Below are 15,592 nucleotides of genomic sequence, written 5' to 3'. Positions count from 1 at the left end.
AAAGAGCAGATAGAGTGAATGGTAGCTCTGCCGGGAAGTATGGCAGAGTGGTTTAGCCCTACTCAGTTGTTATTAAGCCTGTTTCTGGTAATGAGCAGACTTGTACCATTTAATCTGACTCTTGGGAAAGGGCAGGCTGGTGTGGGTGTGAGAGAGGATTCAATCTAATGTCTAGTTAGTAAAATCCGGTTTGTTCCTGAAAGCATTAATGAGAATTCAAACCACATTCTGAAGCCTTAAATTTATGTGCCTCAGCCAGGTTTCTCCTTTGACTATCTGGAGACCTTTGGTGCTGATCTGTTCTTTGAAACCAATAAATAAATCTTGTTTGTTATTTACATACAACTCCAGTCTCAATGTTCTCTGTGTTCTACTTGAAAATTTTCACTGTCTGCCTTTATTTTCCAACATCATCATCATCATCATCATCATCATCATCATCATCATCATCATCATCATCATCATCATCATCATTATTATTATTATTATTATTATTGTTGTATTATTTTATTTTATTATTATTTTATTATTTTATTATTTTATTTATACCCCACCCTCCCCACAGAGGCTCCCCAAAAGTCTAAAAGGCTGTGTGGGTCCTCTTGGTAAAAAAGGGTTGTCACATTACTCTATATCACTTTCTCAGTAATCACTTATTTTGAGCCAATTCATGGGCATTCTTTTGCATGCCTCCCATTGAAAGGAAGGATAGGGATCATATACAACTCATTAGACTGGGACCTATGCAGAAGAACAAGTGATACAGTATTACTTGTTGTGGATTCCATCTTCTTTCCACTTCAGTTTTTAGCAGCATTGGAAGAAAAAGTGGCAACCAAATATAGGTTTTGCCATTTTTAAGCACCCATTTCTTCACTCTGCAGAATCCTATTTACATTTCAAGAGTCTTCATAGCTACTGTTGGATTAAATACTTTTTAATTTAAATTTTGTGTTCCAACCACTTCTATTTCTAGGGTACATTCATGCATCAAACATTCACAAAAACAGGAATATAAAATTGCCTTGGGATGACTATTTCTGGGGCACAGTCAAGCGTTAAATTTGTTCATTACAATAAGAATATAAAATTGCTTAGGAAGTTGCCACCCAGCTTCTTTTGCAACCATCTTGCCAGGGTGATACACATTAATCACTTCTGTCTCAATCCAGCTAAGTATATCTGTATGCATAAACAGATATCCATATGCAAAATGCTTGCCAGATTAGCAGTGCAATCCTAAACACAGTTGCATCCTTTTAGACGGACTTCAAAGGATTTAGGATTGCACTACAAGAACTATAGACATAATTGGAATATGCAGCCTACTGTGGGTACTGTCTGTTGCTTTCAACAGGATGCACATTCAAGTATGTATTTCCCATGCCTAAATTCTGACACATCTGAAAATAACATTTTAAAGTAACAAAACTGGATTGGGCATGCATGTATATCATAAGGATGATAATTAATTAGATGTCTTCACATCTTTACAAAGAATCCTCAGGAAAAAGTATATGCTACACATGTACACTCCATGAAACAAGAGATGCTGGTAAACTACACTTTAGAGAAGAGGTGCTGCGGCTGAGTTGTAGAGCATCTGCTTGGTATTCAGATGGTTCCAGGTTCAATCCCCAGCACCTCCAGCTAAAAGGACCAAGTACCATAGATGATGTGAAAGACCTGAGCTTGAAACCTTGAACAGCCGCTGCCAGTAGACAAAGGTCCTTTCTGCACTTGGGTCTCATCCCTGGTTTTATCAGAGTTCAACTCACGACACAATACCTTGCATTTATCCCTGGTTATAACAGCATCCGTTTATCTCGGGACAAGTGTGGGGCAAAACTGGGGTGACCTCAATGTAATGTGGAAACAAAAAATACTCCAAGATAATTACAGGGGTGAACTCAAGTATAGTGTAGAATGTAAAAATACCCCGAGATAATTACAGGGGTGAATTTGCGTGTAGTGTAGAATGTCAGTTTGGGGACAGGGTGGAACCAGGATTTAAGGTCTAGTGTGGAAAGGACCAATACTGACTTTGATCAACCAATGTTCTCATTCAGTATAAGGCAGCTACATATATGTAATTTTCACACATTAATACAAGTGCAGTATCAACCAGTCCAAAATGATTTTCAGGTTCATTAGACAGAAAAAAATATATCTATCTATCTCTCTCTCTCGGGGGGGGGGAGGGGCAATTGGGGCCCTGTCACTCTGGAGACTCATTTTTTGACTGCCTGCAGCCATTACCTACTGGCCTCAGAATTAGAATGAGAGGAGGCAGATAACAATGTCACCAGACCTCGCCACAATCTGTGGGAGAAGGAACCAGAAGAGGGAAGAGGAATAAGGCGGCTTCTGACACCTTATTCTCTCTCCCCTTCCTAGCTCCTTCCCTCACAGCCAGTGGGATGGCCTGGGGACATTCTCCTCATCTCCCTCTCAGATGCTTTTAAAGGTGCACTGACGGGTCACATATGCTCCCTGCCTTCCCCTGTCCTCACACAGCCATCACTGCACTGAGAAGCTTCAGACTTTGGTGGTGGTGGTGGGGGAACTGTTCAGTCATTTTTTTTTCAAATGGCAAATGCTGCATTGAAGATATTTTGTGTATGCACATTCTCATACTGTTTCTCCAGTTCTTGTCCTCATCCATCACCTTTGTCATATGCCCCCAAAGTCAATTTAAATTGTTTTTAAAAGAAATGTTTTGACTTTTCTTGGAAAGAGAGAAGCTACATGGCTTGTTTCTCTGTTATAGCCTTGCCAGTTTTGCCTGACTGACTCAGTGTTCCTCAGGTCTGGGTGACACATAATTTGCCACAGCTCTTCTCTTCCAGCTATTCTCCTCTTCAATGTACCTGATAGGGGAGGGAAACTTTCAAAAGTGGGGTTTTCCTTTGTTGTCTGCTGTATTGGGGAATAGAGGAATTGCATGGTTAGTGTTCTAGCAGTGCATATTTAGCCTTTCTGCCTAATGCCCAAAGCTGTGCCAGTAATGTCTGCATTTGGCTTCACTGGCTCTCACAGTGTTACCTGGCAACTATAGATCAATGCAGTCAGTTCCAGCCCGCTCAAGGACAAATAAATGGCACCAACTGCACAGGTGCAAAACAACCCTTACAATCTACTAAGCTGATGATGATTTTTATAGTCTGCCTTACTCATTGAGACTCAAGGTGGATTACATGATGTAAGTCAGACAATCAATCGGACAAGGAGACATCTAATAATGTAACAGGACTAGGATTGCTGCAGTCTGAAACGAGGCATAAGTATTAAACATGACATGTAAGACAAAGCAAGAAATAGTGTTATGTAAGTAGTAATGTAATGCAGTGAGACGACGGAAAAATGATACTAGCTGATTTCGCACTAGAGCTGCCTCGATGTTACGCCGCTGTTTGCCCCAATACTATTGGTCAATTTCACACCCGAAGCTGCGGGGCTGCATTTTGACTCGTGGCTTCGCCCGATTTCCCCCACAGTTTCATGATCCTGTTTTTTAAGGATCACGAAACTGCGGAGGAAATCGGGCAAAGCCGCGGGTCAAATGCAGCCCCACGGCTTCAGGTGTGAAATTGACCAATAGTATCAGGGCAAATGGCGGCGCAACATCGAGGCAGCTCTAGTGCGAAATCAGCCACTGTATCAGATAATACATATTAATAGTATAGTCCACAGTCCCGTTATCTCCATTGAAATTATCCTGAATATTTCTGATGCAGTACCACTCCTTCATAAAAATGTCCTCCTGAACAGTTTTGGTTTACATAGTTTGCAGAAAGCAAAGGTCTGTGAGCAGTCCTGACCTCCTTAAGCAGAATGGTGCATGGCCTGGCCATGATGTCCATGGGATGCATGCAATCCAAGAAAACGAGTGAATTATGAGCGTGTATCAGCAGCAGCTGCCCAGACAGCTGTCATTTTGGATTCTGCGATTGTACAGGTGCAAAAGTGAATGACAAACAAGGACATTACGAACAAGGTACATTTGAATGTCAATCATTTTTGTTGCAATGTTTTCCGCTTCCTAAACCAAATAAGCTGCTCATTTTTTTTTTATGGAGACAGAATTTCTGTGCCAAACAACATACCTTAGGATCAAGTCTGAGGCTGGATCTCCTTACTGCCAATTTGTTTGGACACTGGCACAAATTTGTGTGTTTAAGCCTTTCTTCCACACCATTTTTCCTAACACATCCCTACTGCCTGAGTAAACTGGTGCTCACCCACAGCTGCATTTCAGTAATAACTTAAAATGGAGAAATCATTCAACAGTCACCTGCAAAATGGATATTTTTGGTATTCTAACTTCACCAGAGAAACAAACTCAGAAACCAAGGAGAATTCAGGAATAAGGCCTATGTTGCTGTCCTTCTCCACTGGCCACCAGTCACCCAGTCTCTCCTTCCTGTGCTGAATTATAAATGTATGCCATTTCTCTGGAAGACAAGCCTGCTGCTCTCTTTTTACCTTTACAACCAGTTATCAAGACACTAACTCTTCAGTTCCATTATGTGACCAAGTTCATTCACTGGACCAAGTTACTTACAACTAGTATCATTATTTTCAATGGGTCTTGTTCATTGCAATGGGGCTAATGAGTTGTATCTTACCAGCTTTTCTGCTGGTGAAAAAAAGAAGCAAGGGTCCCCTTTGACCATCCAAAGAGGCTATGCCGGGGATTACAGGACCTGCATGTAGAAAAGCCATGTGAGATAGGGTATATAGTAAGGAGAAGAACTGAACAAGATTGAGTGAAAAAGCTGACTGGATCCAACCCAATCTGTTATGTTCTTTGTGAACAACAGTAATATGATATAATTTTTAGATATCTCTCTATATTATTTGGGGTGGCATCTCTCCTATGGGATGGCAGGATACGATTCATGCCAAAATCAGCCTGAACTGCCACTCTAAGACTCTGACAGTTGCTGGGCGGCTGCGTGGCCTCAGTCCTACCCACATGTCCAGCGGCCAACATGTTGCCCTCAGTGCACACACTGCTGCTGAAGACGATGGCCACTCTGTGGCCAGGATGCGTGGGACACCAAGGACGACCACAGCAGTGCCATGCTGGTCAGCCAGCTCAGACCGCATCGCGGAAACGGCAGCTCCGGCGTTCATGCGCTTCCCCGCAGCTGGCGCAGGAGGAAGCTGGCTCCGACGTCCTTACCGGCGGTGTGCCCTTTGAACGGTGAGGTTGTAACGGCTTGCGGTGGAGGTGCGCCACTGCATCTTCCTCGGAGTCGGCCGAATCACCTCCGGATTGCGTGCGGTGTACCTGATGTCCGCCGCGGCCCCCTCCTCCCCCACCCACCCACCGAGGCAAGCGAGCCAGGAGGGGACTGGGGAGCCCTTTACAACCCTCTCCATGGGTTCTTCTGCCCTCCCGCTGGAGCGGTCACACAGGAGAAGCCACCCACAGACCCCCTGGCCCCCTCTTGGCCCACCCGCCAAGCCAAGCAAGCCAGAAAGGGGCTGGGGAGCCCTTTACAGCCCTCCCCATTGGTTCTCTTGCCCTCCTACCGAAGCAGACCAGCGGGAGAGGACGGCCAGATGCCCCCCGGCCCCCTCCTGGCTCGCCCACCAAGGCAAGTGAGCCAGGAAGGGGCTGGGGAACCCTTTAAAGCCCTCCTTGTTACTTCTCCTGCCCTCCTGGGGAGGTGGGCACAAGGGAGAAGCCACCCAAAGGCCCCCCGTCCCCTCCTGGCCCACCCCCCATGCCTCGGGCCCATCGCATTTCTGTCCGTGGCGGGCCTTTCTCCTAGTAGTTTTTTTTCAGTAAAATCCCCTATGTTGCTCAAAAATGCACACTTTTAGGTCACTGAACTTCATCAGATAGAGATCGCCTTGTTAAGTCTTGATCTGTGATTTACTTAAATTGAAGATGGACCGTTTGCCTCTTTCATGCCAGTTACTATGGTGCACCGACACTGTTATTTCATGTTGATTATTTCTTGGAATGAAATAACTGCAATTTGGTGTTCCTTCTCTTGTGATTAAATTATTAAAATGCAGTTAAGCTAAGCTTTTTTGCCATTCCACATTTGTTTGTTTTTTGGTATTGAGAAAGGTTTATTTTTCTGTTGCCAGGTTAAAAAAATGAGCTACATAAATACAAACAATCAAGTACAGTAATAACTGAACTATTTAGCCAGCTTAATAAAGTTCTTAACAAGCCCATTAGAAAAACAAATGGAAGCAGATGGAAGTTGAAACTGTTCATGAACAGTGAATATGAAACAAATAAGTGCACATATGAATATGGTGAATTTCAGTTAGCTGATTCTGGATGGTAGGAACCTCAACAAGAAAAGCTCTTACCAACCTCACATCTTGAAAACATGAAGTTGCCTTACTCATTGCTTTATCAAGGTTGTTCATTCTGTATTCTGGCAAGCAGCAGCTCTCCAGGGTCTCACACAGAAGTCTTCTTCCTCTGAGCCAGGCCTGTAGCCAGAAAATATTTATGGGGGTGAGGCAAATGAGTACAATGGTTGTGAACAGAAATTCTACCTTGTGAGTGAAAAAAGCTAGTAGCATTAAAGTTGTGAGTGAGTCTACATTTGGCTATAATGTAAATTAGTTTTTTAGACGATTACTTCCACAACCTTGTAAAAATCTCAGAACAATTTACAATGAATTGTAAGCCACTCTGAGACGCCTTCGGGTAGTGAAGGGTGGGTATAAATCCAATCTCCTCCTCCTCCTCCTCTTCTTCTTTTTCTTCATTTAAACATTATATGAAAGAACAGAATCAAGTCAAATTTCACCCACCCCTTTCCACCATATTGGTAGACCTGGCCTCCAGAGAACAGGTCTATCCACCCCTTTTCCACTATATTGGTTGACCTGGATTCCAGAGAATAGGTCTACCCACTCCTTTCCACTATATTGGTAGACCTGCCCTCAGACTGTCACTCTGTGCTGAGCCTTAGAAAACATACCAGCACTTGGGGAGAAGAAGAAGAAGAAGAAGAAGAAGAAGAAGAAGAAGAAGAAGAAGAAAGAAGAAGAAGAAGAAAGAAGAAGAAGAAGAAGAAGAAGAAGAAGAAGAAGAAGAAGAAGAAGAAGAAGAAGAAGAAGAAGAAGAAGAAGAGGAGGAGGAGGAGGAGGAGGAGGAGGAGGAGGAGGAGGAGATTGGAGGAGATTGGATTTATACCCCGCCCTTCACTACCCAAATGTGTCTCAGAGCGGCTTACAACCTCCTTTCCCTTCCCCTCCCCACAACGGACACCCTGTAAGGTGGGTGGGGCTGAGAGAGCTCTTGACAGAAACTGCTTGTTTTTCAAGAACAGCTCTTATCAGAACTACGGCTTGCCCAAGGTCATCTAGCCAGGTACAAGTGGAGGAGTGGGGAATCAAAACCAGTTCTCCCAGATTACAGTCCGCTCACTTAACCACTACACCGAACTGGCTCTTGGGAGGGGGGCTCTTGCAGTCTGTTTCCCCCCCTGCTCTATTGTAGCCTACGGGGACCATTATAGCCAATAGATTATAATGGAGAATTAATCTGGCAGTATCTGGGGTCTGGGAGGCTGTTTTCTTAGGTAGAGGCACCAAATTCATAGCATGGCTCCTCTCCTCAACCCCCTCCCATTTCAAAAAGATTGGACCAGGGAGTACAATTCTATGGGCCCCAGAAGGAGGTGCCCCCATCCTCCATTGTTTCCAATGGAAGGGGGAAATGCCTTGTGGGCTGAAGCAGAAATCCCTGAGCTGTCTGTTTAAATTTTGTGAGCCAGCACCCCCTAGCACAGCGTAGAGGGAACTATGGAAAAGGTACCTGATCCAGCTACAGTTTTCAGGCAGCTGCTCAAGTTTCTATAAAATATTTATGATCCAATTTAGACTATTCATTGAACACAAGCACACTTGTTTTGGGGACTCAGGCAGATGAACTGATTTGGCCTCCCTGGTTTTGGTGTTGTGTGTTTATATGCTTTATTGAATTATTTTACATATACTTTATTTTCAAAGCTGTTTAATGCTAAAATGCTTTAATGTTTTGATATTCACTGCCATGAGAACCCTATTTGAGTGGAAAGATGACATAGGCTGCGGTCACACGGAACATTAGCCATGCTAGAGAGACGGAAGATAGGTGGATTTTTCGGATGTGATCTCACCGCCGCATCTGGGAAGCGTAGAGCTCCCGTGGCTCACCCGAGGCTTCCCGCCGAAGATGTCGAGGTACTAGTTTCTGGTAACCGCGGGGCAAGAGCGGGTGTCTGATTGCATTTCCAGTGGCATCCAGCGCCCGCCCATGTCCCCTTGCAAAAAGGGTTCCCCCCCCAAGTCTCCATGGATGCACACAAGCACCCAACGGAGCATGCACATACTTTGGTGTACAGAAAAAAACAAACCCGTTTGCCACACCGCACCGCTTTTTTGCCGCGCCGCAGGATTGTCCTGTGATCGGCACCTCCCCCCTACCCACGGGACCTCCACGGAACTTCCACGGGATGTCAGATTGCGCAACCGCGCGTTATTTTGCCCCGGGGCAAACAGCCACGCCTCCCCCCACGATATCCGGCCCGTGTGACCGGGGCCATAGAAATGTTTTAAATAAAATAAAAATAAATGAAATAAGAAAGACTGAAATACTAAAAAGACAAACTTGTAAGCTTCCCACTACCACCCTGGAAGGTTCAAGACCACTAAAACAGTACCTCCTTTGTAAGTTACTTCTCTCCTGTTGGACAGACAATGGCCATGAAATAAGGCTGGGAACAGCCATATAAGAATGTGCATGGCAAAATATTTACAATATAATTTAGAACATAGAAAAAAAAACGACCATTATTTTGATCATTCAAAGGTGCTGTTCGCAATTTGCAATCAAACTTCAGATTCAGCAGAGAAATGTATGTATACTGCTGCTTGAAATTTAATCACTTGTCATTCTTGAAAATGTCTTTAGAAGCTGGGCATTCAAGATTTGTTTGTATTCCTTTTATTGAATAATTCTAATTTATTCAGAGAATGAATTGTGATTTACTGCTACAGTAAATGGACATGTGGATCTAATAGCAAATGATATTCAGAACATTAATGTTATATCTGTTGTTAGGAAGCAATGCTGGTGATATCATTTGGCATATCTCATGGTAACTCTGACAGTTCCCAGTATAAGAACAAGTATGGATTTTCTGTTTTACTCCTTATTAAAACACAATTGATACTAATTTGATGAAAGCAGAAATATTGACTGGAGCTTTCAGACAGTTAATCTCATTAGGGAGTGGGAAAATGAGCAGCTGTGTAGCATCTTCAAGAAAGACTTTATAAAGATCCACAATATTAGAAATATTAACTCAATTGTTAAAAGCTTATTTTTAAAACAAATAGTTGTGAATTGCCAAAAGGGAGTTAGCTAATTTCTTTCGCAGTGTTAGGACAGTCTTAAAAGTAAAATTAGTGTTACATTTTGCAGACACTTCATTCTGTATTTCAAGCAGAGTCAGCAACAATTGACCAACCGCTAACTTCAGAGCAGTCCTATTGACTTGAGATTAAGCAACCTGAGGATTGTCACCTAATGATATATTTAAAATATTTATAATCATACGTACTGCTAACCTCATAAACTGGATTTTTCTCTTTCTTGTTTCCATTCCTTGTGGTAATATCCTTTCCCCCCCAAGGAGATATGTAAAACTTTCCCAATGATCCCATCATCCACAAGTGATTCAGAGACTATTGAAGAGATTTAAAACTGTGGACCTGAAGACAGTCTGGAAGCTTCAGGCTGAGTTCAGACTGGCAATTTGTTCTGGGTATTCCCGGTCACACTGCACCCACTGATGCGGGAGCATACCAGGAAGGAGGCGCAAGGGAGCGTTCGCACTGTTGGCCCGCCCCTGTTCTGGTAAGGTGCGGCTTTCTTTTTGGTAATCCGGCAATATGCACTTATGAACATCAGCAATTGCGGCTTTTGGCATTCACACTTCTGGGAAGAAGGATAAATGCACTCTCCAGGGTTTGCTACCACTTTCACCTGGTATTTTTTAAACTCGGGAGGGAAGCGTTACAAGATGGGTTGAGTATGCCTGGGGAATGCCAAACAGGTGTGCCTGTGTGAACCGGCCCTTTAATCCATTTGTGAAATGTTTCTGGCACATGCCTATATCGGGGCAAACTGCCAGTCTGAACTCAGTAGTGGCAAGAATGTGAACTAAAATAGTCTACAAGACATCATATTACACTGGTGCTGAAAAATCACAAATTACCGTTTGTTATGCCTGGTTCTGATTTATAAAGCACTATACGTCCTAGGAACTGGGTACTTAAAGGACCACAGGCTCCATAGTGTACTGCCTGCACACATCATCTCAGATCCTTTGTCTTGTCTACCTGCCTTCTGACTTAAAGCAGGTAGCCATGAGGGACAGGGTGTTTTCAGCAGTCACCCCTTAGGTATGACATACACTTTCCCTCCACCTGTACCTGGCACTATTTTGGAATGCTTTTCGGTGTCTGGCCAACACCCCCCCCCCTCGCTGGCTTTGGTGTATACTTTTTGTTTTGTCTCTCGCTTTGGGTTCTGGGATGCCTTATTTATTTTAACTGGTTTTAAAATTTATTTATTTAGAAAACTGCTAAGCTGCCTTTCCCGAGTCCTGCATGAGGCAGCCAAAAAAAGGTAAAAATAAATTACACAAAACTGCCTTATGGCTGAATCAGACCATGAGTCCATCAAGGACAGTATTGTGTATTCAGAATGGCTGCGGCTCACCAGGGTCTCAAGCTGTTGTGTACTGACCCGGCCATGTGCAAGATCCAGTTTCGGCCAGTTCAGCATGTGGCCAAGCAAAGGGCCTGAGCTTCGCTCGTAAACACAATAGCCAGTTGGATCCTAGTTCCCTGTCAATCGGGAACCTGGGATCCAAGAGAATAATCTAATCACTGTAAATAGACCATTCACAGGTGTTGGGTATATGTGGGTGTGTTTTCCTTGGGGCATATAAGCCGGCCTGCGAGCCAGCTACTTTGTCTTGTTCTTCTCCTAATAAAGTATGAGAGCTGAATTCACTAAGTAAGTCTCAGTACTTTTCACAAGCAGAGGTCTTTCACATCAATTTTTCCCCTAGAGATGCTGGGGATTGAACCTGGAACCTTCTGCATGCCAAGCAGAAGCACTACTATTGAGCCACAGCCCCTCCATATAATGAGCACACATCAGCACATGAAGCAGCCTTATATTACAAGCCATGGCTGGTTGGCTCAGGCTGAGTCGGTTGAAATTAAATCCAGCAAAGACGGAGGTCCTGGGCCTGTGTCGGACCGGCCGGGAGTTGGGGCTCCCTCTCCCGACCTTCGGCGGGGTGCCTTTGGTGCCTGTGCGGGAGGTTAGGAGCTTGGGAGTGCTCCTGGACTCTTCGTTAACAATGGAGGCCCAGGTGGCAGCCACTGCTAGGTCAGCCTTTTACCATCTACGGCTGGCCCGGCGGTTGGTCCCCTATCTCAGCCGCAAGGACCTGGCCACTGTGATCCACGCGACGGTCACCTCGAGGCTAGACTACTGTAACGCTCTCTACTTGGGGCTGCCTCTGTTGCAAATCCGGAAGCTGCAGCTAGTGCAGAATGCTGCAGCTAGGCTGTTGATGGATCTCTTGAGGAGGGACCACATCCGGCCGGTGCTGCAAGCGCTGCACTGGCTGCCTATAGCATACCGGATTCGTTTCAAAGTGCTGGTTCTCACCTTTAAAGCCCTGAATGGCCAGGGTCTAGCCTACCTAAGGGACCACCTCTTCCCGTATGTTCCCCCAAGAGCGCTGTGATCGGGGAGTCTCGACCTCCTTGAGGTTCCAGGCCCCTGAGACATCAAGCTTGCCCTAACCAAGGCCAGGGCTTTTTCGGTGGCGGCTCCTACCTGGTGGAATGAGCTCCCGGCGGAGATCCGGGCCCTGCGGGACCTTGTACAGTTCCGCAGGGCCTGCAAGACGGAGCTCTTCCACCAGGCTTTCGAGTAGGAGCCGCCTGTCCGATTCCCCATGCATTCAAATAAATCCACGTTTGAAGAACAAAGATAGTTTATTTCAAAGTGATGGTCAGATCAGGAACACAAGAATTGTTAGGAATAACTACAAGCCCCCTAAGGAAACATAATAAAGGAACTTTGAACCTAAATAAATAAATAAATAAATAAATAAATATTGAATCAGACCCTCTCCCTCAACCCTCTATAGTCAGTACGCAACCTCAAGTCCCCATCCTTTTTTTTTTCCGGAACAGTACTGGGGCCGCAAACGGGGAGGAGGCCGGTTGGATAAAACCCCTGGCTAAGTTTTTGTCAATAAACTTACGGAGTTCATCTTTCTTGGCTGGGCCCATCGCATAAATGTGCCCCTTGGGCAGTTTTTGGCCTCGTAGTATTTTAATGCTGCAGTCCAAGTGTCTATGGGGTGGGAGCTTGTCAGCTTCCTCTTCTTCGTAAACTCTGGCCAAATCCCAGTACTTGGGAGGGAGGGATAGCAGCTCGTCTTGGGCCAAGCAAACTTTAGGGTTCTCCACTGTAGGCTGCAGACCCCACTGCGGGTTCCACTGGTACAAGTGACACCGAGGGGAGATGAACTGCAGCTTCCCTTCATCCCACAGAATATATGGGTCATGTCCATGCAACCAGGGCCCCCTAAAATGAGCAGGAACCTGGCGGCGGGGGTGATCACAAACGAACGTTCCTCCCAGTGATCCCTCACCCCGACTAACAGTCTCAAACTCACATGGTTTTTTCATGGTGGACCCATCCATTTGGGTAAAAATCAAGGGGTCTTTCAGCTTCACCACCCCCACCTCCAACCCCGTTACCAAAGAGGGGTTGATGAGGTCTCTCCCACACCCCGAGTCAATAAGGGTTCTCATGCCAATGTGAGTTCCAATAGTCGGGTTAATAAGAGTCACAGTCACGAAAAATAGGGGGGATAACTGCTCAGCTCTTTTTGCGCCTCTGGGATTGGGCCCTGCTGCTCCGCGCCTCTCACAGCAAGACCTGGCCTTTTCCTGCCGGCTCATTTCCCTCTTCCTCGCTGGATTCGTTCTCAATTTCCTCCGGAGCAACCTGCAGCACCTCGGCAAATTTTGGTTTCCTCGGTGGCTTATTTGCTGGGGTGGCGGGGTGTTCCTTTGCGTGCTCGGGTTGTTTTCCCGGGCCGGCTCTGCCACAATTGGCCACGAAGTGGCCCCATTCCCCACACTTTAGGCACAGCCCTTGTCTCATCCGTTGCTCTCGAGTAGACTTGACGGGGCACACCGATTTCACTTTCTGCTGGGGAGGGGTAGGCTTACCCCCCCCCCCACTGTCATGATGTCCAGGCATAGGGTGTTCAGGTGAGTCTCTGCGCTCTCCGCCTCTTGCATCCATGCTGGGAGGGAGATCAGGTCCACGGCATGCAGGACCGTCTCACGGATCTCGGGATTCAGTCCCACCCGGTACAACTCAGCCAGCACCTGATCCGGTCAATTTTGGACTTTGGCCGCATGTAACTTAAGCTCCGAGGAGTATTCTCTCACCGATCGCTTCCCTTGCTTCAGGGTGCGTAAGAACGCCCTCGCTTTGGGCCTAGCGTTCCGATCCTCAAACTGGGCACGCAACACCCACATGAAAACATCCAAGTTCACAAGCTTTGGGCCCCTCGTGTTATGCAACCCGACATACCAAGCCACGGCCGCTCTTCACAAGAGGGCAGCCACCATATCCACTCGGCTGCTGTCATCTGGGAACTGGTTGCCCGACCTTTCCACAAATTTCATCACTCGAACCACAAAGTATGACAATTCCTCTGGGTCACCGTTGAACGTGGCTTCGATCAGGTCCTTCAGACGGTGGTGTAGGGAGCCTCTCAGGCTGCCTGGCCATGGCTCGGGGGCCAGCCCCTCTGTGGGTCCTGGCACTGGTGCATCTGCCAGGTGGGGTGGGGGGGGGAGCTGGTTGAGGGGGGGAGAACAGGAGCTGCTGGTTGTGCCTCCCTCTCAGCTCTTATGGCTTGGACCACCAACTGCGGGATCACCTGGACTATTTCCTCTAACTCCCGTCTTAGCTGGCATTGTTCCCGGTCTGCCACCTCCAGCCATTGGGCCCATTCCAATCCCTCATCCAGGGATACGCAGCCACTCCGCACCTTGGACCTCTCCGTCACCCAGGCTCTGGGTGGTGCTTCCATGATTTCCCCAAAAGGGGGAAAAACCCCCCACAGATGCAAAGCCCATATCGAACCGTCTGTCCCTTCGGGGCCCTTGCGTGAGCACATATGTCTCGGCCGTGGAGTCCGAATTAAACTGGCTCCAGCGCAGCATGCCTGGGTGATACCCTTGTCTGGGTCGGTGTCTCGAGCCGGTGGGGGTCAGGAACAGATGGGTCGAGGTTGTCTTTGGCACAGTCCCTGCGTCTTTCTTCAGGACAGTCGCCGGCGGCATGGTGGTCACCGGTACCTCCGTCTGGGTAGTGGGAGTTTCCTCCCCCGTCGTGGTGGGAATTGGGTTCTCCTCTTCATCCCTCATCTTGAGTTGAGAGAGGTGTGCAGATAGAGAATGATGATTTTTAACAGAATGCCAGGTTCCACAGCCAACAACTGAGTACACGCTTGTCAGAAAAGTTATACTTTATTGCAGAGCTATAGATGCAGTAACATGGTCACTGTTAAGAATGGTGACGTTTCTACAAGCACAATGGGATATAGGGTATTTGTACGCACACACACCCTCCATCCATAGGCCAATTGGCCTGACTCCCACATACGGGAGAAGGGGCCCCAGGCCGTCAGAGCTGAAGCTGGGAATCGAAAGCTATCCCACGGTTACTACACAGGCAATCTACAAGGTCAGTGATAATTAAGTACTACAGAAGCAAAGAAGGAATGCAGCAACAGCTGGTACACAGGTCAAGCAAGTGAACCCTAGCCCATAAACATCATGGCAGCATAGCTGACACAGCCCTGCCCCTGCCCCTGGATAAAAGCCTAGATGCTCAGCCCAGGCTGGGGGTGGAGCCGCCTTCCTCATGCCGCCATGTGCCAGTGTTGCTGTCCAGCTCATGCCAGGTACTGGGGGGGCCAACCCTGGAGCCTCCTACCGCATGCTGCCTGCCGAAACTGCCTCCCACCAGCCCCCCGAGCTGTGAGAGCTTGAGACTGTGCCCGGCAGGACTTGTGCAGGGCTGCGGAGCCGCATGGGGCTGCACCGTCGGTCTGGGGCATGACGCATTCGCCCACCGTGCTGGGGACTCTTGCTTCAACCGGCGTCTTCTGGCCATTGTTGCTGCCAGTGAGTGGAGAGCGTTTGGGGGGGGGGGAGAGAAGGGCCCCGCAACCAAGGCCCGGCCTGTCAGTGCCAGGACAGTAGGGTTTTTTTAGGTAGTACGGTTGGGTTTTGTAACTTTATTTTGATTGTAGTGCTGTTTGGGCTATTTAAATTTAATTGTATTGCTAGACATTTGTGGTGCAGATATGGTATATAAATATTTCCAGTAAATAAATGAGTGTTTTGGGTACCTTCAGAGGGACCTGAGTTTTCTTCAAAATGATGTACAGAGAATCTACTTGTCAGTAGCTCTGTATATCTCATTTTATATTTCATTTTA

This window comes from Gekko japonicus, unplaced genomic scaffold (assembly GCF_001447785.1).
Source record: "Gekko japonicus isolate JY-2015 unplaced genomic scaffold, Gekko_japonicus_V1.1 scaffold774, whole genome shotgun sequence".
In the NCBI taxonomy this organism is placed as follows: Eukaryota; Metazoa; Chordata; class Lepidosauria; order Squamata; family Gekkonidae; genus Gekko; species Gekko japonicus.
Note: the sequence above shows the minus strand (reverse complement) of the source record.